General features: G+C 54.0%; 1 protein-coding gene and 1 long non-coding RNA gene across 4 annotated transcripts in view; one reads left to right on the top strand and one right to left on the bottom strand.

Moving 5' to 3' along the window:
• PACRG (parkin coregulated) overlaps positions 1 to 25,303 on the bottom strand; it is a 326,166-nt gene that overhangs the window by 31,851 nt on the left and 269,012 nt on the right. The gene's annotated exons all lie outside the window — the stretch shown is intronic.
• LOC132542618 (uncharacterized) overlaps positions 24,374 to 25,303 on the top strand; it is a 9,972-nt gene continuing 9,042 nt past the window's right edge. The window contains exons 1-2 of one of the 2 annotated variants that reach the window (XR_009553588.1): positions 24,374 to 24,715; positions 25,041 to 25,164. This is a non-coding gene — a long non-coding RNA (uncharacterized LOC132542618). Of the gene's footprint in view, positions 24,735 to 25,040; positions 25,165 to 25,303 lie in introns of both variants that reach the window. The other variant, XR_009553589.1, reaches the window with a different exon arrangement.

Here is a 25,303-nt window from a genome sequence, read left to right as displayed (position 1 = left end):
TAATTTACAAAACTATAACAGCGGTCTATTTCTACACCATTCCCTCCACCAGAGTTCTGTGCCCCGTCCCCTCCCAAGGTCACTTGGGGGACAAGACATGGGCTAACTGTTACTTCTGTAACTGTCTGTCTGTATTTACACATTTTGTCCACTTTTTCTCTGGCCTCACCTGCCTTCTCTCCTTCCTAAGTCACACCCACACCTGTTACTACTTCCCGAGTGTCCACTCTCCGGGTCCTGATGGAGCTGGAGTCCAGAGCCCTCTGGTCATCTTCCCCAAACATTTCCAGGAGATGGACTTTCTGCTTCTTCCCATCCCAGCTCCACGGACCCCCCGCACCCCAGAGCACTGGACTGGCGTGGGGTAGATGGAAACTCAGAGAGAAGCCCTCGCAGCATGGACGGACAGCCACGGTGCTGGGGGTGAGAGACACCAGGGAGAGTGCTGGCCAGGTGTGCAAAGTGCAGACTGAGTTATTACAGAGACGTGAGACAGGGGTCAGGCAGAGTGAGAGAAAGTGCAAAGAAGGCGTGTGGGGAAGGGCCCCCATGGGACAGAGGGAGAGGGAGAGGGAGAGGGAGAGGGAGAGGAGAGGGAGAGGCAGAGGCAGAGGCAGAGGGAGAGGGAGAGGCAGAGGGAGAGGGAGAGGGAGAGGGAGAAGGAGAGGGAGAGGGAGAGGGAGAGGGAGAGGGAGAGGAGAGGGAGAGGAGAGGGAGAGGGAGAGGGAGAGGGAGAGGGAGAGGAGAGGGAGAGGAGAGGGAGAGGGAGAGGAGAGGGAGAGGGAGAGGGAGAGGGAGAGGGAGAGGGAGAGGGAGAGAGGGAGAGGGAGAGGGAGAGGGAGAGGGAGAGGAGAGGGAGAGGGAGAGGAGAGGGAGAGGGAGAGGGAGAGAGGGAGAGGGAGAGGGAGAGAGGGAGAGGGAGAGGGAGAGGGAGAGGCAGAGGGAGAGGGAGAGGAGAGGGAGAGGAGAGGGAGAGGAGAGGGAGAGGGAGAGGGAGAGGGAGAGAGGGAGAGGGAGAGGGAGAGGGAGAGGCAGAGGGAGAGGGAGAGGAGAGGGAGAGGAGAGGGAGAGGAGAGGGAGAGGGAGAGGAGAGGGAGAGGGAGAGGGAGAGGGAGAGGGAGAGGAGAGGGAGAGGAGAGGGAGAGGGAGAGGGAGAGGGAGAGGGAGAGGGAGAGGGAGAGGGAGAGGGAGAGGGAGAGAGGGAGAGGGAGAGGGAGAGGGAGAGGGAGAGGGAGAGAGGGAGAGGGAGAGGGAGAGGGAGAGGGAGAGGGAGAGAGGGAGAGGGAGAGGGAGAGGGAGAGGGAGAGAGGGAGAGGGAGAGGGAGAGGGAGAGAGGGAGAGGGAGGGAGAGAGAGGGGAGGAGAGTTAGAGGGGAGAGAGAGAGAAGGGGAAAGGCCCCTGCAGGTCACATTTCCATTTAAACCCCACCTGCAGCACACCTAAGCTGACTCCCCATTGGTCCTCACCTCGTTAAAAACTCCTCCCACACTGTGGAGAACTGAGCCATTCTCTCCCTTGTCCTACTCTTTTTAAAAAAAATTTATTTATTTATTTCCTTTGAGTTGCCCTTGTTGTTTGTTTCATTGTGGTTGTAGTTGCTGTTATTGACATCATCGTTTTTTGGCTAGGACAGAGAGACATGGAGAGAGGAGTGGAAGACAGAGAGGGGGAGAGAAAGACAGACACCTGCAGACCTGCTTCACCGCCTGGGAAGCGACTCCCCTGCAGGTGGGGAGCCGGGGTTCGAACCAGGATCCTTATGCCGGTCCTTGCGCTTAGCGCCAAGTGCGCTTAACCCGCTGCGCCACCACAGGACTCCCTAGGTGCTACTCTTAATTTCTTCCCCACTGGCATGGGGGACATGTGCTAGCGTGTCACAAAGCGCCCATGTCCCAGCTGTGTATGGTTTCCAGGCCCCTGTCCCTGTGCAAGGCAGGGAGGAGCAGCTGGGGGACACACCCATGCTCCCCACTGTATGGAGGCAAAGAACAAGGAGGAGCCCACTGAGCATGAGACCCCAGAAGGACCCCTTCCTTGAAGTTCAAACTGGAAACAAGACCCGGACGGAACCAGCTGAGCCCAGGGTGGCCCTGGCAGTGGCCTCAGCCCCGAGTGGGGAGAAGCCTCCATCACAGGCAGAGACCTTCGTCATTACCTGACTCTTGGAGGGTCCCCAAAGGGACGGGTGTGGTCAGCCGGGGGAGGGCCTTGCATTCCCGCAAAGTTGCAACTTCTTCTAGAAATCACCACAGGAACCCTCCACCCCAAGCCCTCTCGGCGTTGCTGCTGTTCCCTGTTCTGACCTGTGACATTCTCACAGGGTGAAGTGGTCCCTCACTGTTGTCTCTGAGAATCAGTGACTTGGAACATTTTTCCATGTGCTTGGGGCCTTTCGGAACTCTTCTGTGGTGACTTTTCTGTTCCTACCCCTCCCCATTTTGGGATGGGGTCGCTTGTTTTTTATGTTTATTTTTTGTATCTGCCTTTCTTTATTTCCCCCAGAAAACCCTGCCTATCCTAGACAGACCCCTTGTAAGTCGGACCCCTAAAGGCAGTGGGGTGCAGATGAGCCTAGACCCTACCCACTCTCCCTCTGAGTGGGTTTCCATCTTCCTAGCCCCCCCCCCCCCCCCCCGCCAGAAGCCCAGAGCCACTGTCATGCAGTGGTGGCCTCTGTCCTTGACCTCAACCTTAACCTTCTTCACCTCCTTGGACCCCCATCTGATACCCCAGCCATCCATCCCAGACTGGGATGGGGCGGGTCAGGGAGGGGTGGACAGATGGGGACCCTGCCAGGTGTCTGGGTGAGGGCAGCAAAGTGAGTGGGGGTCTGTGTGGCAGTGGGACAGGGTCAGGCAGGGCAGGCAGGCAGGTGGAGGAAGTCAGGGTTTTCCTCCTAGGCCAGCTCAGCCGGAAAGGTGGGGACCCATGTTGGGGTGAGGGTGGGGGCGGATTTGAGCCTGATGCTGAACGCTAAACGCTGGTGTGAGCTATGCGCTGTGGTGGCGGCCAGGACGGCTGAGCCTCCGGAGGGGAAGGGGCTGAGCAGGGCTGATGGAGAAGGTGGGGGCCCTCGGGGACATTGCCCTCCAGAAAAAAGTGCTGCCCTGGTGGCAGTCTAAACACAGGGCCTCCTTCCTCGGTGCCAGTGCTCCCTGGGCAGCTAAGTGACTGCCTGGCCTTGGGCTCCCGAGCTCAGTTTTTTTTCCGCATCATCTGGACTGTGGATAGGTGCCTCTCCTTGTTCCTGTCAGATCCCGGGAGACAAAGACACTGGGAGCCATGTGGTGTTATTAGAGGCGCTGGTAAATGCATCTTTATGATAATGGTGTGGACTCAGAAACCCACGCCTTCTGCAGATGTGCTGAGAGAAATCACGGGGGGGGGGGGGGGTCGTTCTCCAGGCTGCTCTCCAGAGGGGCATTATCTCATTATCCTGAGCACTGTAATTGGTGTGAGAACGCTCCTTTTAATGAGTGTGTCACCCAGAGAAAGCAGATTCCCTAATTAGACCCGGGAACAGAGAGATGCAAAACTCAAGCTGCCTGAAGCCTTTACCCGACATGGGACAGAGTCCACAAAGGCAGGGGCCTCAGGACAGGGCCCCACGCAGAAGGGCGGCAGGACCACTGTGGCACAGGGCACAGGGCACCGTCCCGGTCAGATGGAGGACAACTACGGGAGACTGTGGCGATGCTTAGTCAGCTTCCTCCAGACACTAAGATCTTAAAGATGGAGGCGACTTCTTTACAGGATAAAGTCAGGAGGGGGAACCCTTATTGTGCTTAATGGATAGTCAAATTGAATTCTGCTTAAAAATTGGAACAAGGATGATTCCTTAATAGTTTTCTGCAAAATCTGGTTAACGTGATGAGACATGAAAAGACCAAGAGGTAGGAAGATGGGAGGAGAGGCGACATCACTACTCGCACTTCACACAATGGAAAGTCGGGCCGTGGGGGGGAGGCTCGCCAGAAGGGATCACGTCTAATGAAACGATTCCATAACGCACCAGATCAGAAGCAAACCCACTGAAATTAATAGCTAATTATTGACAGCCAACGCCAAGGAAGCACAAACACACACCATGTCACTGTGCCTGCCTCTGTCCAGTGGAAATCCCCGTGGGACAGGTCTGTTGATGAGAGAGGAAGGAGAGAGAGAAGGAGAGAGAGAGGGAGAGAGGGAGGGAGAGAGGGAGGGGGAGAGGGAGAGAGGGAGAGAGGGAGAGAGAGTCTGCTGTAGAGGCAGGCGTGTGCACTGCTTACTCCCACGTGCCATATGCCCATGCAGATGCTGGCAGGTGGGGAGCCCCCAAAGGCAGCCAGAGCCCCCCCCCCAGTGCCCGGCAGAGCCCAGCACCTTCCCACAGGGACGAGAACTCGAAGCCCCTCCGGGCTCCAGACCTGCAGACTCAGGAAAAACCTGCCAAGAGCAGGTCACGGGAGGTGGCAGCCAGCAGCCGGAGCTGGTCCAGGTGCCACACGGAGCGTGTGTGCCCAGAGCGGAGAGAGCACCCAGGGCGGAGGGGGTGAAGGGCGACTCAGCAGGGAGTGCCCCGGGCATCATGGGTCTGTGGGGGCAGCACCAGCTGTAGGCCAGCTAGCGAGGTGGGTGTAGGGGCTCTGCAGAGTGCTGGGGGTGGGGGCAGAGCCAGGAGTCGGGGCTGGGGCCACACGTGGTGCTGGCACCCCCAGCCCAGCTCGGGACAGGGCCTCAGCCTCCCCAGCAAACACCGTCCTTAGGGGAGAAACAGCCCCCGGGAGAAAGACAACTTCTCAGCGTAAACCGCCAGCCACAGTCCTCACTTCCACAGCAATTTGCAATCTGTGACTGAAGCCCCAGGGACGCTGGGTTAGGGCCCGGCTCACGGGGACGGCAAAGGAGTCATTCCCTGTGAGACCGGGAGACAGCGCCTTCTCAAGTAGAAATAAATAAGGATGTAGGTAGTCACATCAAGTCAAATCAAGCCTTCCCTGCTTGGGGTCTGAAAACACTCCGGGATGAAGAGGACGCAGCAGTCTGCTAAGCAGCCTGCTGGCTCTCCCAAGGGCTGACCCCGAGCTGATTTGTCTTTTTGTTTTGTTTTGTTGTTTTTTTGCCTCCAGGGTTCTCGCTGGGGCTCAGTGCCAGCACTACAAACCCTGCTCCTGTCCTTGGGTAGACACTGAGAGAAATTGAGAGGGGGCAGACAGAGAGGGAGAGAGACAAGAGAGACTCCTGCAGACCTGCTTCACCACTTGGGAAGCTTCCCCCTGCGGGTCCGAGCAGAGGGCTCGAACCCGGATCCTTGTACGGGTCCTTGCACTTAGTACTATCTGTGCTTAAGGGGGTGTACCGCCAGCCGGCCCCCACCTGGCTGACTTCTTTATCGTCCCTTTATGAGCTGTGTCCACTGAGGTTAAGGCACATTGGATAAACACTATTTTCTTTGCTTGCTAAACCGTGGGGGAGTCTGACGTGATCAACGTCACCCTTCTGTGTTGATGCTAAAAATACTGCCTTTCATTAGAAAAGACACTTTGTGTCACTGAAGAAAGATAATTGAGCCCCATAAATCAAGAGGAAAGCCACTGTGGTTACACCCAGCAGCCACCAACCCAGGTGTCTGTGAATTGGAGGAAGGACACATGAAAAGAAAAAAAAAAAGCAGCATTTCCCTCCTGGGCCATTTGTCTCAGCTCCAAGCAGAGTGTGGTGACTCCCTGAGCAGAGCCAGTGCTGAGAGGCCCCCCTCACCCCGAGTGCTGGAAGGAGAAGGGGAACCCAGCTTCAGCTCCACAGGCCCCGTGGGTCAGGGGGGACGTTCTCTGAGGGCGGGAGCCCCGTGGGTCAGGGGGGACATCCTCTGTGGGTGGGAGCCCCGAGGGTCAGGGGAGACGTCCTCTGTGCCTGGGAGCCCCGTGGGTCAGGGGAGACGTCCTCTGTGCCTGGGAGCCCCGTGGGTCAGGGGAGACGTCCTCTGTGCCTGGGAGCCCCGTGGGTCAGGGGAGACGTCCTCTGTGGGCAGGAGTCCCATGGGTCAGGGGGGACGTCCTCTGTGAGTGGGAGCCCCGTGGGTCAGGGGGGATATCCTCTGTGGGTGGGAGCCCCATGGGTCAGGGGAGACGTCCCCTGTGGGTGGGAGCCCCGTGGGTCAGGGGAGACGTCCTCTGTGGGCGGGAACCCTGCTGACTTATCTGGTTTGAGGCCACCGGCCATCGGCCTTGTTGTGTGGCTGGAGGGAGTCACAGACACAGCCCAAGGGGGAGTGAAAGTCACCTCCTTTTCCACAGCTGGGTTTGGGCCTCCCCTGAGGGGCCTAAGCTTGTCCCAGGATGAAGACTGTTCCTTTCTCCCCATCCTTCCTCCCCTCCCCTTTGGGCTTATCACAGGGACCCTAACTTCCCCTCCCACTTCCTTTCATATATGGATGAATATACCACTGGATAGAGACAGAGAGAAATTGAGAGGCGAGGAGGCAGAGAGGGAGAGAAACACCACTCATGAAGCTCCCCTCCTGCAGGTGGGGACTCAGGGCTTGAACCCAGGTCCTTACGTACCGTAATGTGGGCACCACTGCCCCCCCGCTTCCCACTTTCTAGGCCCTCACGGGCTGCTGGAATCACTCCCCTCACCGTCCTCTCTCAAAAGATGCAGGAGGCACCTTCACTCAGCTCTGCCAGCACGTGCTGGGTCACCCAGCCAGCAGGTCTAACCGCAGGACACGGCGCCCGCCGTCTGGCCCCTGCGCCTGCTGTGCTAGGAGAGGCTGTGGAGTCTCCCCCGCACCCTGGTTTCCTAGTCCCACCCATGAGCGAGGCCGCCTGTGATTCTGCCTTACTTCACTTCACGTGACTCCTTCAAGCTCCAAGTTGCAACAAAAGGTATTTGCTGTTCAGAGGCAGAGACAACGGCGGCGTTGTCCCACCTTCTGCACTCCTTGGAGATATTTGGCCCATACCCCCAGAGGGAGGAGGAACAGGGAAGCTTCAGACGGAGGGGAGGGAACTCTGGTGCCGGAATCCTGTGAATTGTACTGCTCTTGCCCCACAATCTAGTCGACCACGATTGATTAAGCCATCTATAATAATAATGATAAAAAAGCAGCAAGATATGGAAACACAAAGCAGCACTTGGACTGGGGCTGGTGTGTTTCATCAAAGTCAAAGACTCTGGGCTTGGGGGGCGGGTTCAGGCTCTGGAACAGGATGGCAGAGGACCTCGTGGGGGTTGTACCGTTGTGTGGAAAACTGGGAACGGTTACACATGCACAAACTATTGCATTTACTGTCGACTGTAAACCGTTAATCCCCCAACAAGGAAAGAAATGCAAAGAAACAGAGGTGGAGACAGAGAGACAGAGAGATGGAGAGGTCAGACAGATTCCGGCCGGAGCACTGCTCAGCTCTGGCACACGTGATGCTAGGGGTCAGATGTGAGACCTGACATGGGCAAGCCCTGTGCTCTCCTTCTGCGCACCTCCTGACCTCTTCCCACCCACTCAGCAAACACAGGCTGGCCGTGAGGTCTGCTGGGAGAGGGCACCCTGCTTCTGTCAGAGAGGCAGCAAGAAAGCCACACCGACGATTACACGCCAGAGGCGAGGCCCAAATCTGAGGTGAGCTCGTCCAAGTCTGGAGGACCGAAGAGAGTGAAGGACAGAGAGACAGACAGAAGGAAGACTGTTGGGGGTTGGGGGTGGGTGGGGGGCTTTGTGCATGAGAGAAATTTCCAGGAAGTCTAAAGTTTCTGTTCTACAGCCCTGAGGGGGGGGAAGATGGCCTTGAAAGTCAAACAGAACTCAGGACAAGGACGGTGCCTGTGCGGGCCCTTGAGGGAGGACGTGGAACGGGGGCTCTCCTGTGACTGGGGCCACCAGCTGTCACTGGCCAAAATGTCCCTTGTGGAAGGAACATGGGCTGGCAAGGCCCCTTCAGAGCAGAGGGGGAGACAGCTGCTGTGCTGCGCTCTGAAAGCAATGTCCTCTTTAGTGAAGTAGTTTGGGGGAAGTGTGGACATGAGATGAGTGCTACCTTTGACAAAATAAGTAATTCCAGTCTCACTTCTTTTACCTGGGACATGGACATTGGCTTTGCTTTAGAATTGCGTGCAGAGTTAGTGATACTGTCTTTTATGCCTCTTGTTCTGAATCTCCATTTATTTTTGGTTTGCTCACCAGGCACTCATTTGGGAGGGTTCACGGATACTTGAGTCAGAGGCTCTGAAACTCCCCCAGGGAGCTTGGGAGCTAAACATTCACCTCAGGCAATCTTAGCTACTCCCCACCCCTTCTCTCCTGGGGCTATTGGCCTTCTTCCTCTACTTGGACACTTGGATGAGACAGTATCCTCGCACCTATTATCTGAACGCCTTTTTTTTTAAAAATTTATTTTTTATTTAAGAAAGGAGACATTAACAAAACCATAGAGTGGAGGGGGTACAACTCCACACAGTTCCCACCACCAGAACTCCGCATCCCATCCCCTTCCCTGACAGCTTTCCCATTCTCTATCCCTCTGGGAGCATGGACCCAGGGTCATTGTGGGATGCAGAAGGTGGGAGGTCTGGCTTCTGTCATTGCTTCCCCGCTGAACATGGGTGTTGACAGGTGGATCCATACTCCCAGCCTGTCTCTCTCTTTCCCTAGTGGGGCAGGGCTCTGGGGAAGCAGAGCTCCAGGACACATTGGTGGGGCCTTTTTTATATTTTATTTTTACAGGAACACTGCTCAGGTTTAGCCTGTGGTGGCATGGGGGATTGAACGTGGGACTTTGGAGCCTCAGACACAAGAGTCTCTGCAAAACCAGCATGCTGTCTACTGCCGCCCACCCTGAATTCCTTATTTAGGCTTATTCCCTCCCCCAGCTTCAAGAGGAGGCCAATGGGCAGAAGCAGGGCTTCCTGGCCGCCCGTGACTCTGCATTTTTTGAGGCAAGGTGCTGGGAGTGCTGGGCCGTGGCCCACTCCGGGGCAGAGCAGCGTTTTCTCTGCACCAATGCTCTCTGGACATGGCTCAGCCAAGCCCCAGTGCCCCCAGCCAGCCTGTGACGATGGATCACAGTGCAAGACTTGGAAGAGGCCTCAATAGCCTGAGTTGCAAGACACTCTAAAAGTTTGGGTTTTTAGGCAGTCTTCACAAACTTTCTTTCTTTCTTTTTGATTTTTAAAAAATTATCTTTATTAAGAGGCAGGGATGGTCAGAAATCAAGAGGGAAGGGGAAACAGAGAGGGAGAGAGACAGAGACACACCTGCAGCCCTGCTTCTCCACCCGAAAAGTCTTCCCCCCTTCAGGTGGGGACTGGGGGCTCGAACCTGGGTCCTTTCGCCCCATCACGTGTGCACTCAACCAGGTGCGCCACCACCCACCCTCCGGAAGTCTAAATGTCCACTAATGTGTCATGAGGGAGAGCATGGACTTGGAGTTGATGGCACGTCAAACCCCGGCTACATTCCTCCCTGACTGAATGATCTGTTTGCTCACCCAGAGTTAGAGTTTGCACCAGCAAACGGGGCCAGCTCATTCCTTACAGAGGCAGGTTGGACAAAATACATGGGCCGACTAATTGTGCGCATGCCTTGAATTAGACACTTAACCGCACGGGGCATCTGAGTGGATCATATACTAAAAAGAAAAGACGTCTGAAGTTGAATAGCATGATCTGTTTCATGGCAGAATTTCTACAAAGAGCTTTCAAGAAGAAATAGGTCATGACGTGATTGATTTGTGGCCTTATACGAGTGCGACTCATGGCGCTCCCACTTCTCAGAGGATTTATCTCAGGAGAACAGGCGTGTGGCTCCCCCGGTGTCACTGGGATGAAAGAGGAGCCACCCCAGCTGGCTGTGTCTTCAGAGGTCCTTGCCCCTCTTCAGACAGTCACTCCTGAGAACTCCACACTCACTGCTAACAAAGCAAGTGCTTTGGCTTTGTTCAAGAAGGGGAAAGAAGGGACCAACGCGAGATTTTCTTCCTGCTACCTAACATCTAGTGAAGCGAGTCCAGTGACAAAAAATATATTTACGTAGGGAGCATTTTCGAAGGCCGAGACCCATTCCTGTGAAAGGGCATCCATAAAGAAAAGAAAATGGCGGTCTGGGAGGCGGGCTTGCAAGCCCGGGCCCGAGGCTCCGTCCTTGGTGCTGCACACACCAGAGTGATGCTCTCATCCTGTCCCTCTCTCTTAAATAAATGAATAAATAAAAAAAAATACACAAATAAAACCTTTTAAAAAATTTTACAAAGGGACACTGCTGCAAGCCAAGATGCAGGCAATTGCAATCGAAGTCTGTGAAAGTGCTGCGTGGTCAGGAATTACGGGGGGGGGGGGGGGGCGCACAGTGCAGAGTTCATGGCCCAGGCCCCTCAGCAGTCCTGCTCACCAGGCAGGCAGGCAGGCAGGCAGGCAGGCAGGCGCCTCACAGGCAGGGCAGGTGGAGTGTACCATGCAGCTTGCTTCCAGGAACTGTGGACACATGGCCGCCAGCCATTCAGCACCTCGTCTCCCTCAGGCTCTACAAGATGCCTCTGGCTCAATGTGGTCTTTCTCCACTCAGGGATGGGTGAAGTCTCGGAACCTGCTGTACCTCAGCTGCCCGACCAGCCCGCCAGTCGCCAGTCGGGAGAGGAGCCGTCACACTCTGTCTTCTTCTTTTTTTTTTAATATTTATTTTCCCTTTTGTTGCCCTTGTTTTTTTATTGTTGTTGTAGTTATTAATGTCGTCATTGTTAGGACAGAGAGAAATGGAGAGAGGAAGGGAAGACAGAGAGAGGGAGAGAAAGACAGACAGACACCTGCAGACCTGCTTCCCCGCCTGTGAAGCGACTCCCCTGCAGGTGGGAAGCTGGGGGCTCGAACTGGGATCCTTATGCAGGTCCTTGTGCTTTGTGCCACGTGCACTTAACCCGCTGCGCCACCGCCCGACCCCACACTCTGTCTTCTTTAGCACACCGGCCAGCCACTGTGCGGAGTGCTCACAGGGTAGCTGTGTGTAGACACTGACGGGATCCTGAGTTTCCCCCACCGGGAAGATCAATACCCAGAGGAGAAGCCGTGGGGAGAGTGGGTCTTCACAAGCTGGTCACTGCAAGCAGCTTTAGAGAGTGTCGGCGAGCAGAGGCGGAGCTCACGATGGCACTGGGCGGAGTGAAGACGCAGGGTGCAGCTGGGGCCATGAGGAGGCAGAGGGCGGCTCAAGGAACGAGGGTCCTCACGTCTGTGTCCTTGAGGTCACTGTAGCACCAAATCGTCTTGCAGGCAGACTTGAGCCAGTTATTTTTCGATGAATAAACTCTTGGAGGTCAATTTTTTAAAGGATTTTTAAAAAAAAAATTATATTTATTTATTTATTTATTGGATAGAGTCGGAAATTGAGAGCGTAGGGGAGGTACAGAGGGAGAGAGACAGAGAGGCACCAGCAATCCTGCTCTACCACTCGTGAAACTTTCCCCCTGCAGGTGGGGACCAGGGGCTCGAACCTGGGTCCTTGCGCCCTGTGACGTGTGAGCTCAGCCAGGGCCAGGTGAGCCACTGCACCGGCCTGGAGGTCAGTTTTATAACATGTAAGTGTGGGGCAGGCAGAGAGCTCGCCGATCTTACCAGGGCCTCCTCTGTAAGCGGTGGTGGAGCAGAACATCTCACCAGACGATCAGTTGTCTGTGGAGGCAGGACTGACCAAGGAATCACTACACTTCCTGACCGCTTGGAGGATGGCGAGGACATTCGGAAAGATTAAAAACAAACCTCTCTGGGGTGGGGAGTGCTGGCGGTGCACCTGGCTAAGTGCTTATATGTGCAAGGCGCTGGGTTCAAGCCCCCGGCCCCCACCTGCAGGGGGGAAGCTTCACATCACAACTGGTGAAGTAGTGCTGCAAGGATCATTCTGTCTCTCTCTTTCCCTCCCAGTCAATTTCTCTCTGTTCTAGCAAATAAAGTTTAAAAACAAACGTTTTTAAATCTCTGTACTATAGATATTGAACTGAGAACATTTTCTAGAGAGCCGTGTGGGGGGCAGTGGCGCACCTGGTTAAATGCACGTAGTGCTAAGCGCAAGGAGCTGGGTTCAAGCCCCTGCTCCCCACCTGCAGGGGGACAGCTTTACAAGTGGGGGGCATGTCTGCAGGTGGCTCTCTGTCTCCCCATCCCCCTCTCGGTTTCTCTGTGTCCCATCCAATAAGAGAGAGACGGAGGTGTGTGAGAGCGAGGGGGGCAGTCTTTCTGGCCATTTCTCTCAGGCTCCGTGTGCTGTTGAGTCTTGGGCACACCGTCTCCTTGGTCCATGGGGAACACGCTGAGTGAGTGGCGAGGGATGAGGAGAGCTGCTTCTTTCCTCTGGGAGGAGTGTGAAGGCTTCGGGAGTGAGACAAGACCATGTTGCTGGCGCAGACGTGGGCTAATCACTGAGCCTCTGGCTCTAGCTTAGGTCCGTTGCGTGGATGTGACCTAGCTTCATGGGGGGCAGCTGGGCACAGTGGAGAAAGTAGACACTGTGTCTTTTAAAAATACAGAGAGAGAGAGAGAGAGAGAGAGGCTGAGACCAGAGCCCTGCTCAGCTCTGGCTGATGGTGGTGCTGGGGATTGAACTTGGGACCTCAGAGCCTCAGTCAGGAGAGTCTTTTTGCAGAACCACTATGCTATCTACCATTATTATTATTATTATTATTACCAGAGCACTACTCAGCTCTGGCTGATGGTGGTGCTGGGGATTGAACCTGGGACCTCAGAGCCTCAGTCAGGAGAGTCTTTTTGCAGAACCACTATGCTATCTACCATTATTATTATTATTATTATTACCAGAGCACTACTCAGCTCTGGCTGATGGTGGTGCTGGGGTTCATTGAACCTGGGACCTCAGAGCCTCAGTCAGGAGAGTCTTTTTGCAGAACCACTATGCTATCTACCATTATTATTATTATTATTATTACCAGAGCACTACTCAGCTCTGGCTGATGGTGGTGCTGGGGATTGAACCTGGGACCTCAGAGCCTCAGTCAGGAGAGTCTTTTTGCAGAACCACTATGCTATCTACCATTATTATTATTATTATTATTATTATTATTATTATTATTACCAGAGCACTACTCAGCTCTGGCTGATGGTGGTGCTGGGGATTGAACCTGGGACCTCAGAGCCTCAGTCAGGAGAGTCTTTTTGCAGAACCACTATGCTATCTACCATTATTATTATTATTATTATTATTATTATTACCAGAGCACTACTCAGCTCTGGCTGATGGTGGTGCTGGGGATTGAACCTGGGACCTCAGAGCCTCAGACAGGAGAGTCTTTTGCAGAACCGTTGTGCTGTCTGCCCAGCCCCGGACACTTACTTCAATTCCTCTGTCACCAAAGACTCAGAGCACACGCCCTGTTAGAGGAGGATGAGGAGGATAGCTACTAGCGTCCTCCCTTGCTGGACTGTCAGCGAGCTCAGCCAGAGGGAGAGGGATGAGGACGGGATGGTCTCACTCAGGGACAGAAGAGGAGAAATGAGAACAGAAGGGGAACACCAAGCAGAACGTGGGCTGGGCTGGGCGTGGTGTCTTGCTCCACAGTAAAGGACTCTGGGTAGGGGGCTTTCAGGTCCCGGTGCTGATGGAGGAGGAGGCCCTGGGCTGGGGGAGCGTGTTTTGCAAAAACTGAGACATGTGACGTGTGGACCAGCAACTGTACTGGCTGTGAACCATGAATCCTCCAATAGTAAAAAACAATGTGATCCACAAAAAGGGGCTAAAACGTTCTCGGAACAACAGCCTGCAGCACGAGCCCTCTCTGCCCGCCTACAGCCAGTCACACTGGGAGAGGCCTGTCCATGAGTCCTTTCTGCAAAGTGCATCCATCCACACTCCCCAACTCCTTGGGGGCCTCCTTCCAGAGATGATTTTTTTTTAAGTAATGTTTTTTAAAATTAAAAAAAAAATATTTATTTATTTTCCCTTTTGTTGCCCTTTTTTTTCATTGTTGTTGTAGTTATTATTGTTGTTGTTATTGATGTCATTGTTGTTGGATAGGACAGAGAGAAATGGAGAGAGGAGGGGAAGACAGAGAGGGGGAGAGAAAGACAGACACCTGCAGACCTGCTTCACCACTTATGAAGCGACTCCCTTGCAGGTGGGGAGCTGGGGGCTCAAACCAGGATCCTTAAGCCGGTCTTTGCACTTCGTGCCACGTGTGCTTAACCCACTGCACTACTGCCTGACTCCCTAGAGATGATTTCTTTATGAGTGTTTTCTTTCTCCTTCTCCTTCCTTCCTTCCTTCCTTCCTTCCTTCCTTCCTTCCTTCCTTCCTTCCTTCCTCCCTCCCTCTCTCTCTCTCTCTCTCTCTCTCTCTTTCTTTCTTTTGCCTCCAGGGTTATCACTGTGGCTTGGTGCCAGCACTGCAAATCCACAGCTACTGCAGCCATTTTTTTTCTTTTCTTTTTTTTTTATATGACAGGACAGGGAGAAACTGAGAAGTGAGGAGGAGATAGAGAGGAGGAATGACAGAGAGACACCTGCAGACATGCTTTGCCACTCAGGTGGGGGAGAGGGGACTTGAACTCGAGTCCCTGTGACGGTGGTATGTGTACTTAACTAGGTGCGTCACTGCCCGGCCCCCAGTGACTTCCGTTTCATGCAGCTCACAGCCTTCTTCACTCTAACACGGTCGTGCGTTTCCGCTGTCAATCAACAAATCTCTCCACTTGCCTCCAAAACTTGACACAGCTCGGATTCCCTTAGCAGCCGAGCTTCTTGAGAGAGTGGCCTGGGGCGGCTCCCTTCCTCAGCCCCGCTTCTGTTTCACCCCCAGTCTGCCTTCTGCTCTCCCATTGGGGGAGAAGTTCTTGCTCCAGGCAGGGCTTCTACTCCGCGGAGTGGGCCTCTCTCACTCCTGTCTGTCTTTTGCCTCCTAGAGAAATGTTTGCCTCTGCCCTTTCTTTTTATTTTACTTTGCATTATTTTGATTTATTTATTGGATAGGGACAGCCAGAAATCAAGAGGAAAGGGGGAGAGAGAGAGAGACACCTGCAGCCCTGCTTCACCACTCACAAAGCTTTCCCCCTGCAGGTGGGGACCAGGGGCTCGAACCTGGGTCCTTGTGCACTGTAATGTGAGCATTTGACCAGGTGCATGGACACCTGCCCCCCTCCACACACTGTTTCCACACATGCTTCTGCCACTGCCGGGAAGTCAACTCAGCAGGGTCTCTCTCCCATGGTGGGCTGTGCCCTCACAGCATCCTTTGGGGCCAGCCTGCCCTGGACCTGCAGGCGTCTCCCGGAACTCACGCCGAGCCCTATCAAGTAGGAGTCTGACTATTTCAGTCTAAAACTCAATTGTCAAGAGAGAGAGTAGTCACCATCCAACATTTCCCCCCAGGTAAACAAAAAGCAACGACCTTGCAGTTGGTGGGCTCAGTACAGGCCGCCCCAGATCACATGTGGCTGATTCTGAATCAAAGTGAACCGAGAAATAGCCAACGCTGAAAATTCCCTCCAGAATTCACCCCAGGCCTCATGTCCACCCTTGTTCTCCACTCCTCCCGTGGTCCTTCTTTCTCCATCAAGGGTTCCGGCGAGTCTCTGAAACGCACGGGCCTTGCATCCACTGTGTCAGACCAAGCACCGTTCAGAATCTGAGTCCCTGAATCAGACGCTGAGTTCTTCAGGAGACATCTCCATCTGGCCGCCCTCGGGGAGGTGAAGTCCTCATGCACACAAGCGCAGACTCATTGCTTCTCTGCTCCCTGGAGGCTTGCGCTGGGCTCTGCTATTCCGGTCCACTCCTCACACCTCTTAGACGCTCGCTCGCTTGCGGACAGACCTCCCCGTTCCCATGCCCTCTGCCACAAGTGCATCTCTGCCTCCTTTTCTTATTTGGAATGCTGTGAGCACGCCGTGATTCCTCTCTCTTATCCTCTCCACACTGAAAATTGCCTTTTTATTTGTTATACTGGAACTCAGTCTACTTTCTCACGCGATCAAATACAGGATGCTCCTTTCATTGGGCTGTTACATAAAAGTCACTTAATCTGCTCAAAAGTAATTTAGAAAACGCGTCCCACGCTCAATGCTGGTGTCATCCCTCTTTGAACTGATGTCAGCATGGGCTGGCGGAATAGTTTACTTGGACCTAGTGCTGCTTTGCTTTGTGCCGGCCCGGGGTTCGAGACCAGCCCCCGTTACTCTGGAGGGAGGCTTGGTGCTGCAGTCTCCTCCTCTCTCTTTCTCTCTGCCTCTCCATCTCTATATTTAAAAAGTGATATGGTGGGGGGGCATGTATCTCCACGTGTAGCCTCCACTCCCCACCTGCAGCTGGAGAGCTTCACGAATGAAGCAGGTCTGCAGACCTCTCTCTCTCTGCCCATCTTTCCCTCCCCTCTCAATTTATTTCTGTTCTATCTAGTAAAATAGAAAGATAAAAAGGGGACCAGGTGGTGGTGCACCTGCCTGAGTGCACATGTCACAGTGCACAAGGACCCAGGTTTGAGGCCCCAGCCCCACCTGCAGGGGGAAAGCTTTGCAGATGGTGAAGCAGCATTGCAGGTGTGTCTCTCCGTCTCTCCCCCTCTCTGTCATTCCCTTCCCTCTTGATTTCTGTCTCTATCCAATAAGTAAATAAATAGAGATAATTTTAAAAAATTTAAAGGGAGAAAGAAAATGGGGGCTGGGAGTGGCTGGATTCGTATCGCGGGCACCGAGCCCCAGGGATAACCCAGGTGGCAATAAAAACAAAAACAACGATTTACAAGTAGACTTTAGAGGGCCTGTTCTGGCTCTTCCCCATCTAACTCCTCCATCACCTGCTCACACCATTCCCTTCATTCCCCCCCACCCCAAATGGCTAGTCTCTTAGAATCCTGAACCAAACAAGGTAGGAGGGCAGGTAGGAGCTGAGAGCACACAGGTGCTTCCTGCCATCAGTCAGTTGGGCCAAGACTGGAGGGCACACCTGGAGGGCACACCTGGTGAGCTGTAGTGACCAGGGACATGGGCGGCCGCTCAGCCCAAGGCTGCCTTCAGGGGAGATGGAGGCCCCGCCAACAGCCCTTCCCTGCACAACTGGACACCGTCGTCATGTCGGGAGGAAGGAGGGCGCCCTGGAAGCCCCTCTTCCTCGCTGAGTCTTTCTCCTCATGACACACCCCGTGTGGGGCCACAGGAACAGAAAGATGGGGCTCCCCTACCCCCACCCCATCACAGAGGGGTGGTCGTCTGCTGCAGAGTTTTAGAAAGGAGCTTGTCCCACAGTCAGTCAGCAGGGCACCACGGGATGTAAAGGGCTTTTCCTGACACCACTACGGATGGAGCCACATGCTCATGGCACAGAGGGCCATTGACAGCCAAGGGACATTGACCTCCCGGGCAGGTACCCTCACCCATGTGTCCTGGAGCCTCCCCTCCCCAGAGCCCTGCCCCACTAGGGACAGACAGACGCAGGCTGGGGGTGTGGGTCCACCTGCCAACACCCATGTCCAGCGGAGAAGCAGTGACAGAAGCCAGAAAAGATAGAAGACCAGAGGGCTTTGCACCCCAATTCCATCGGAGCCAGAAATGTCTGTCACACCAGGAATCTTGTTTTTATCCCATCACTGAAAGGGAAGAGAATCTGGGAAACACCAGGGGAAGCCAGAGGCCTTTCCTGTATGTGAGAGAGAAGAGGAGAAAAGGAAGCACGCTGGGAAGTAGTAACAGGTGTGGGCGTGACTTAGAAAGGAGGAGACGTGAATAAACAGAGTCAGCCATACCTGCGACCTTGGGAGACCGACCCACTGCCATTCCAGTGGAGGGAATGGGGACACGGAGCTCTGGTGGTGGGGACAGTATGGAATTGTACCCCTGTGACCTCACAGTTTGGTTGATCACTATCAACTCAGTAGTGAGATATTGTTAAAAAAACAGCTCAATAAGTGGCTCAGATATGACAAAAGGATGATGTTAGCACTAACAGCAAAACTTGACGTTAATAGCTCTAAGCCCATAAGTATTTTGACTACTGTGAAATCTTGACACAATCACTGACGACACGTAGCTGGTGTAGGGAAAGGAACACACAGCAGGACGAGGAGGTGCTTGTCTCCTGAAGGCTTGGCTGGGCTCCTGAGAAGGCACACGGGCCACGCTCACGAGCGCCAGTGGCGTGTTGGCCAACAAGGCCCAGCTCTGGGAAGATCTGATAGATGCGTCCCTAAGGCAAGCATCAGTCTCGGTACCACACAGCCTGGAACGTTCCCTCCAAACTCTGCCGCGAGGAACACGGTCCACACGACAAGTACTGCAGGTCCTTGTTGAAATGGCAGTGCCATGGAGCAGGAGGGTGAACAGAAGCGTGGCTGTGAGAAACAGAGCTGTGCTGGTCTTTGCACATCGCCTGACCAGAAGACACAGGTGAGCCTCCGCCCCAAGACCGTGAGATGATGCTTCCATGGGCCACAGCTGTGCTCTGCGGCTCACACTCGACCGGGAAATACAGAGCGAGGCAGGGGAGGACGCGAGTCATTTGTAACAGAAAAGCAAACGAGACAAAATGAAAATATCTATGAGTGAACTTAAAAGGAGATGATTACTTTGGAAAAATCATAACGAAACAGAACAAGAAAAGCAAACTCTTGGAGTCTACATCAAGCCCCAGTACTACTGAGGAACTGGTGAGAAGGTCTGAGGATATGATTCTCCCTGAAGAGCCCTACAAGCTCCCAGAAAACTGGGGGAAACAAGCATAGAAAACAGCCTGACGGAGCCAGGCTGTGGCGCACCCCCGAGCTCACACATCACAGCCTGCAAGGCTCCGGGTTCAAGCCCCTGGTCCCCACCTGCAGGGGAGAAGCTTCATGAGTGGGGAAGCAGGGCTGCAGGTGTCTCTCCCTCTGCCTCTCCCTCTCCCTCCCCTCCCCTCCCCTCCCCCTCCCCTCCCATCCCCTCCCTCTCTCGTGCTCTCTCTCGCTCTCTCTTTGCCTCCAGAACTATCACTGGGGCTCGGGGCAGCACTACAAATCCACTGCTCATGGAGGCCATTTTTTCCATTTTTTAAAAAATGTTTATTCCCTTTTATTGTTGCCCTTGTTTTTTTTAATTGTTGTTGTAGTTATTATTGTTGTTGTTGTTGGATAGGACAGAGAGAAATGGAGAGAGGAGGGGAAGACAGAGAGGGGGAGAGAAAGACAGACACCTGCAGACCTGCTTCACCACCTGTGAAGCGACTCCCCTGCAGGTGGGGAGCTGGGGGCTCAAACCGGGATCCTTACACTGATTCTTGGGATTTGTGCCACTTGCGCTTAACCTGCTGCGCTACCGCCCAACTCCCCATTTTCCCCCATTTTATTGGATAGCACAGAGAGAAACTGAGAGGGGAAGGGGAGATAAAGAGGGAGAAAAAAAGAGAGACACCCAGCTTGACTACTCATGAAGCGTCCCCCCTGCAGGCAGAGAGTGGGGGCTCGAACCTAGTTCCCCGCTTGGATCCTCGCACTTAGTACTGTGTGTGCTGTGAAAGTAATCAGTGACCCTGCCCCCATGCCGCGAGCTGCAGATATGAAAGGCTCAGCTGACCCCCAGCCCCCAGCCCCTTTACCGGTCACCTCCCTTTAACACCAGAGAGCAGAAAGGGCTTGAGGGCGGCACAGGCACAGGCACAGGCACAGGAACGCAAGGCGCACGTCTGTGGGCGGCCCTCCCACCCAGCTGTTTCCAGGCCCTCTCTCTGTCCCTCCCCGAGGTCTGGGGGTGTCCAGCTCTTTTTCAGAAGCACTCCTCACTTTGCTGATAAGGGCCTGGCTCCCGGTATCTCCAGCCAGACCCTCCCCCAGGCCCTGGGGACAGCACCAGGCACAGCTGAGGGCCTTATTAGGTCACTGAGCCATCTGGGTGCTGGGCCGCAGCTGCTCAGTCAGGTGTCAGTGCAGGCTCCCACCCCCAGGCTGCTCAGCCTGCCTTACGCAGAGGCTCTGCTGAAAGGGGAAGAGGGCCACAGATTCTGAGGGAAGAGTGTCCTTTGCATTAGCTGGTGCACTTTTCTGCCTGATAACCCAACGTTTTTAATTAGCACCATGGTAAAAGCCATTGTCCCAGAGGCTCATCCTTGGGGGGTGGGTATAGGTAGTCGCAAAATCCGTCTCTGTTCTTTATTCCTTTCTTGGGGGATTAATGGTTTACAGTCCACAGTAAAATATAGTCGTTTGTACATGCGTAACACTTCCCAGTTCTCCACGTAACAGCAACCCCTCTAGGTCCTCCTCTGCCATCTTGTCCCAGGACCTGGAAGCCCCCTGCCCCCCCCCCAGAGTCCTTTACTGTGGGGCGAGACACCAGGCCCAGCCCACGTTCTGCTCTGTGTTTCCCCTTCTGTTCTGACTTGTCCACTTCTGCCCATGAGTGAGACCATCCCGTCTTCATCTTTCTGGCTGACCTCACGTCACAGGATTCCTTCCGGCTCCATCCCACAGGAGGTGAAGAAGGTGACTCCACCATTTTTAATGACACAGTTCCAATTTCCATACGAAGAAGTTTTTTTTTTTATTTTTTATTTTTTTTTTTTTATAATTTGCAGAAATCTTTTAACTTTCTCTTGGGGGAGTGATCACATAAAGACCCCAGAAAGCTGTGTGTTAAAAGCTGAAGGTGTCCTCATTCTGAGCAGCTGAGGAGTCAGGACTCCATGCCAGAGACTCCGTGGGAGGTGGGCTCACCTGTGGTTTGGTTTCTGTGCTGTTGGCGCTGCTGACAAGTTGAGAGAGAGAGAGCGAGTTCTGATATTTATGTAATGACCCAACACTCTAGAAACCGGCATTTAACTTGAATTTTGATCTCTGCTACTTTCTTTCTTTTTTTTTTTTTTTCTAATTTGTATTCTGTATAAAATAAAACACTAGGGCAGGGAGACAGCAAAATGGTTCTGCAAAAGGCTTTTCTGCCTGAGGCTCCAAAGTCCCAGATTTAAGCCCCTGTCCCTGTCCCATTTTGTGGACGCTGGAAGTTTTTATTAACCTGTTTTCATGCCCCTGCACCCCCCCGCCCCCCCGCCGTAATGTTGCTGGTTTCATGAGAGACACCAGGCGCCCTGCAACAGCTGCTGGGGCTTGAACCCAGAGCCCTGGGCTTACAGGGCAGGGGCACTGCTCATGAGGACACTTCTTCTACTGTTTCAGTGAGGCTTTACAAATATCTTTATATATGTGTTTGTCTCTTCTTAAAAAAACATTTATTTTGGATAGAGACAGAGAGAAATTGAGAGGGAGAAGATACAGAGAGAGAGAGAGAGAGAGAGAGACCTTCTTCACTACTGATGCAGTTTCTCCTGCAGGCTGGAACCGGAGGCTTGAACCCAGGTCCTTGTGCACTGTAACACACGTGACCTACTGGGCGCACCACCACCCGGCCCCCTGTGCCTGTCAGTTTAAGGTCCCTGCCCGATGGACAAGGACAGCTGTGAGAAGTGGCCCTTCCCTTGTGGAGAAGCAGACTGGACAGACCCTGCAAGATCTGGATCTGGGGGAGGGACAGCCATAGAGGCGATGGGTGGGGGGGCTGGAGTGTGACCGTCATCCCCCAGGCCTGACTCAGCGGCAGGCAGGGCACAGCAGGGGAGGCGCTGTCCTGGGTTTGGCCCCGTGTGGGGGCCTGGAAGCCCGTTCCCAGCAGCTCGTGACAAGGTGGGGGCCCACTGGCATCTGCTGGCCGGGCCTCCGGAATGCGGCCTCCAGGTCCCAGGCCCTGCCCTCACCCACTCGGGACCTGTGTGACCGGGGAGGCACGCGGCTGCCCACGGAAGGCCGGGGAGAGGGCCTGGGGCAGGGCCAGCCAGGCCACATGGGGTGGACACCCAGCTGCTGGGGCACCAATGGCCTCACTGCCTTGTCTGCTCTGTGCTAGTTCATTTTATTTCATCTTACTTGATTTATTTATTTTAATATTTACTTATTCCTTTTTGTTGCCCTTGTTGTATTGTTATTGATGTCGTCGTTGTTGGATAGGACAGAGAGAAATGGAGAGAGGAGGGGAAGACAGAGAGGGGGAGAGAAAGACAGACACCTACAGACCTGCTTCGCCGCCTGTGAAGCGACTCCCTTGCAGGTGGGGAGCCGGGGGGGGCTCGAACCGGGATCCTTAGGCCAGTCCTTGAGCTTCGCATCACGTGCACTTAACCCACTGCACTACCGCCCAACTGCCTTATTTTATCCATTTTATTTTATTATTTTATTTATTTTGTTTTAAATATACTTTATTTTTATTTATTTATTATTGTATAGTGACAGAGACATTGAGAGAAAGGGGGAGATAGAGAGGGAGAGAGACAGAGAGACACCTGCAGCGCTGCTTCACCACTCGTGAAGCTTTCCCCCTGCAGGTGGGGACCAGGGGCTTGAACCCGGCTCCTGGTGCCCTGTGATGTGAGCACTCAGCCAGGTGCCCGGCGGCTGGCCCCACCATGGTTTTCTGTACTTGTCAGAGGGCTCAGCATCAAGCAGCAGTTCTGCTCTGACCTCCACACTGGGCTTAACAAGTTTAACTCAGCCTGTGAACAAACCAAGAGCCAAACTCAAGTTTCTTTGGTTTTTGTTTGTCCTTGATCTAGGCACTTGAGAGAAAGATGGGCACCACTTTTTTCCCTCCATCTCAGTGAAATCTCCTGGAGATGACGACGGTGATGACGGAAGCACCAAATATGTCCTATGATGTAATATTCATGAAAATATATAAAGTGGCACATTAAGGCTTTCTGCAGACCCTGTCTGTCACCTGCTCACAAGGAAACTTGCGCATTGCCCTGAAGTCACACGCTGAATGTGTCTGAAATTTATTTTCCTGCCTGGCTATAAATATTCATTTGGATTAATAGCCTTTGGAAGTCACGTCAGGCAACACTGTCATTCCCTTTTTTTTGGTAAACCAGCCAACAAAGGATTACTATTGATTATGCTTTTTTTTTTAAAAAAAAAAAAGAGGATTGTCACAGACTAGGGTCAGGTTTGTGAATCTCAGAGCAGCCAGGATGATGGAGAGAGGTCTCAGGTGGGGTGAGGTGTCAGGCCAGAACCCGCACGGAGCCCTGTGCTCACAAAGTCCCAGACATCTGCTCCTGTCTGACTCTTGACAGAGGGTTTCTGAACACCTGACCGGGTGGACACAGCCCCAGAAGGTGACCCAGGGAGGCCTGGCCCGGCACGCCGGAGAGAGAGCAGACCGACACCTTCATCCACAGGGCTCATCTCCCACGTCCCGGCCCATGTCTGGATGTCAGCGGCACACCTGGTTAAGTGCACATGCCACAGCGCTCAAGGACCCAGGGTCGAACCCCCAGCCCCCACCTTCAGGGCAGAAGCTTCACAAGTGGTGAAGCAGGGCTGCAGGTGCCTCTCTGTCTGTCTGTCCCCACCTCTCTCTTTTTAAAATTATCTTTCTTTTTTTAATTGGGTAGAGACAGCCAGAAATAGAGAGGGGAGGGAAAGAGCTTTACCACTCACAAAGCTCCCCCCTGCAGGTAGGGATGGGGGGGCTCGAACCCGGGTTCTTGCACATTATAACACACACACGCAAACAGGTACACTGCCACCCGGCCCCTTCTCTGCATTGCTCTCTCATTCTACCTCCCTCCCGCTCAATGTTTCTCTGTCCTATCAAATTAATAAAATAACGCCCATGTCCAGCGGAGAAGCAGTGACAGAAGCCAGAACTCCCACCTTCTGCTCCCCATAGAGAATTTGGGTCCCTGCTCCCAGAGGGGGAGAAATGTCAGGGGAAGATGCCCAGAGGGCTCTGAACTCAACTCCATCAGGACCAGGAGGGAGAAGAGGAAAAAGGAAGGACACTCGGAAGTAAAAGGTGTAGGTGTGGCTTAGAAAGGAAGAGAATCTGCAGGACCATAGGGGAAAAAAAATGAACAAATTTATATAAATATGGGTAGTTATAGAAATAATAGGCAACCCCTATCTGTGACCCTGGGAGAACCACTGCAGCTCCAGTGGAGGGGATGGGGACACAGACTCTGGCAGTGGGGACGGTGAGGAATTGTAGCCATTATCTTGTAATTTTGTAAATGAATATTAAGTCACTAATAAAAAATAAAATCAAACTAAAAACAATGACAACAACAAAACCCGAGGCAATGAAGACATTCTTATGGTTGCTGACAAACCACAGATTTGTCTGGGGGAAAGTCACTGAGCGTTTGACAAGAGCGGCGGGGGATAAAGAGCCCAGTCTTCCCGTGGAAAGAGCTGGGGTGTGGGGTGGGGTACGGCCGTCCCCGGGCCCACGTGGGCCTCTCAGCAGCCCCACGATTTGCGCGTGAACAATGGGAGCTCTGTGGCCTGCAGGAACAGACAATGGGCTGGATTCTGAGGGTCCCTGTAGCGAGAGCCTGCGGCGTCAGCATCAGCGGCGAGGGAGAGAATCTGGCATTCTCCTGCCTGGAGGTGGAGGTGCAGGCATGTGGCCTCCTCCCGCCCCTGCCGTCCTGTCCTGTGTTGTCCCTGCTCACTGTGGCCGTGCCCCCACGACACCTGGCTCCAGGGCGGTCAGCTGGCCTGGGCCTCCCTGCCCCGCTCCAGCCCCGGGACGCCCGGCAGCTGGGCCTCTGTGCTCTCTGTAGTTCTGAAAGCTGGTTTGTGGGGCCTGCGGCCAGCACGCTCAACACCGGGCGGACTGTCCGCTGGCTTACAAAGGTCCCTCAGTGTCCGCTGGGGCTGGGGTCAGGGCAAGGGGGGGCGGGGCATCGCCTTCCAGAAGCTTCCAGGGGCTAAAGACAGCTTGCTGGGCAGGTGAAGTGCCAAACTGCAGGTGTCTCTGTCTCTCTCCTCTCGGTCTCTATTCCCCCCTTTCAATGTCTCCCAGTCCTATCAAATTAATAAAATAACACCCATGTCCAGCAGAGAAGCAGTTACAGAAGCCAGGACTCCCACCTTCTGCTCCCCAGAAAGAATTTTGTTCCCTACTCCCAGAGAGAATACGGCCGTGCACACATAGCATGGCCATGCCTATGGCCCAGGTTCAAGGCCTGGAGCCACATGGGAATGCCGGGCCCAGGTGGGGGTGGGGGCTGTGATGCGCTGTGGTCTCTCCCTCTCTCTGTCTCTGTCTCTCTAGCTGTCGGAAACACTGTCAGCCTGAAGCTGTGGAATGGTGTGAGACCCTGGCCCTCTGAATAAAACAAGAGAAGCTTCTAGTCTAGCCCAGCATGTGGGACGAGCCTGTGGGGCAAGAGAGGCAGGTGTGTGCTCTCTGGGGCAGCCACTCTGGGAGCGAGGAATGGGAGGAAGTGTCCCGGGGGCAGGAAAGGGGTACCCCATGGCGGCAGTGTGGGGGACTAAGAGTGGCTGTGGGTGGCATCCTTGGGACAGAGGGACAGA

This window comes from Erinaceus europaeus, chromosome 13, assembly GCF_950295315.1.
Source record: "Erinaceus europaeus chromosome 13, mEriEur2.1, whole genome shotgun sequence".
NCBI classification, from domain to species: Eukaryota; Metazoa; Chordata; class Mammalia; order Eulipotyphla; family Erinaceidae; genus Erinaceus; species Erinaceus europaeus.
The sequence above is the reverse complement of the archived record's forward strand: the minus strand, read 5'-3'. Positions and strand labels throughout refer to the sequence as shown.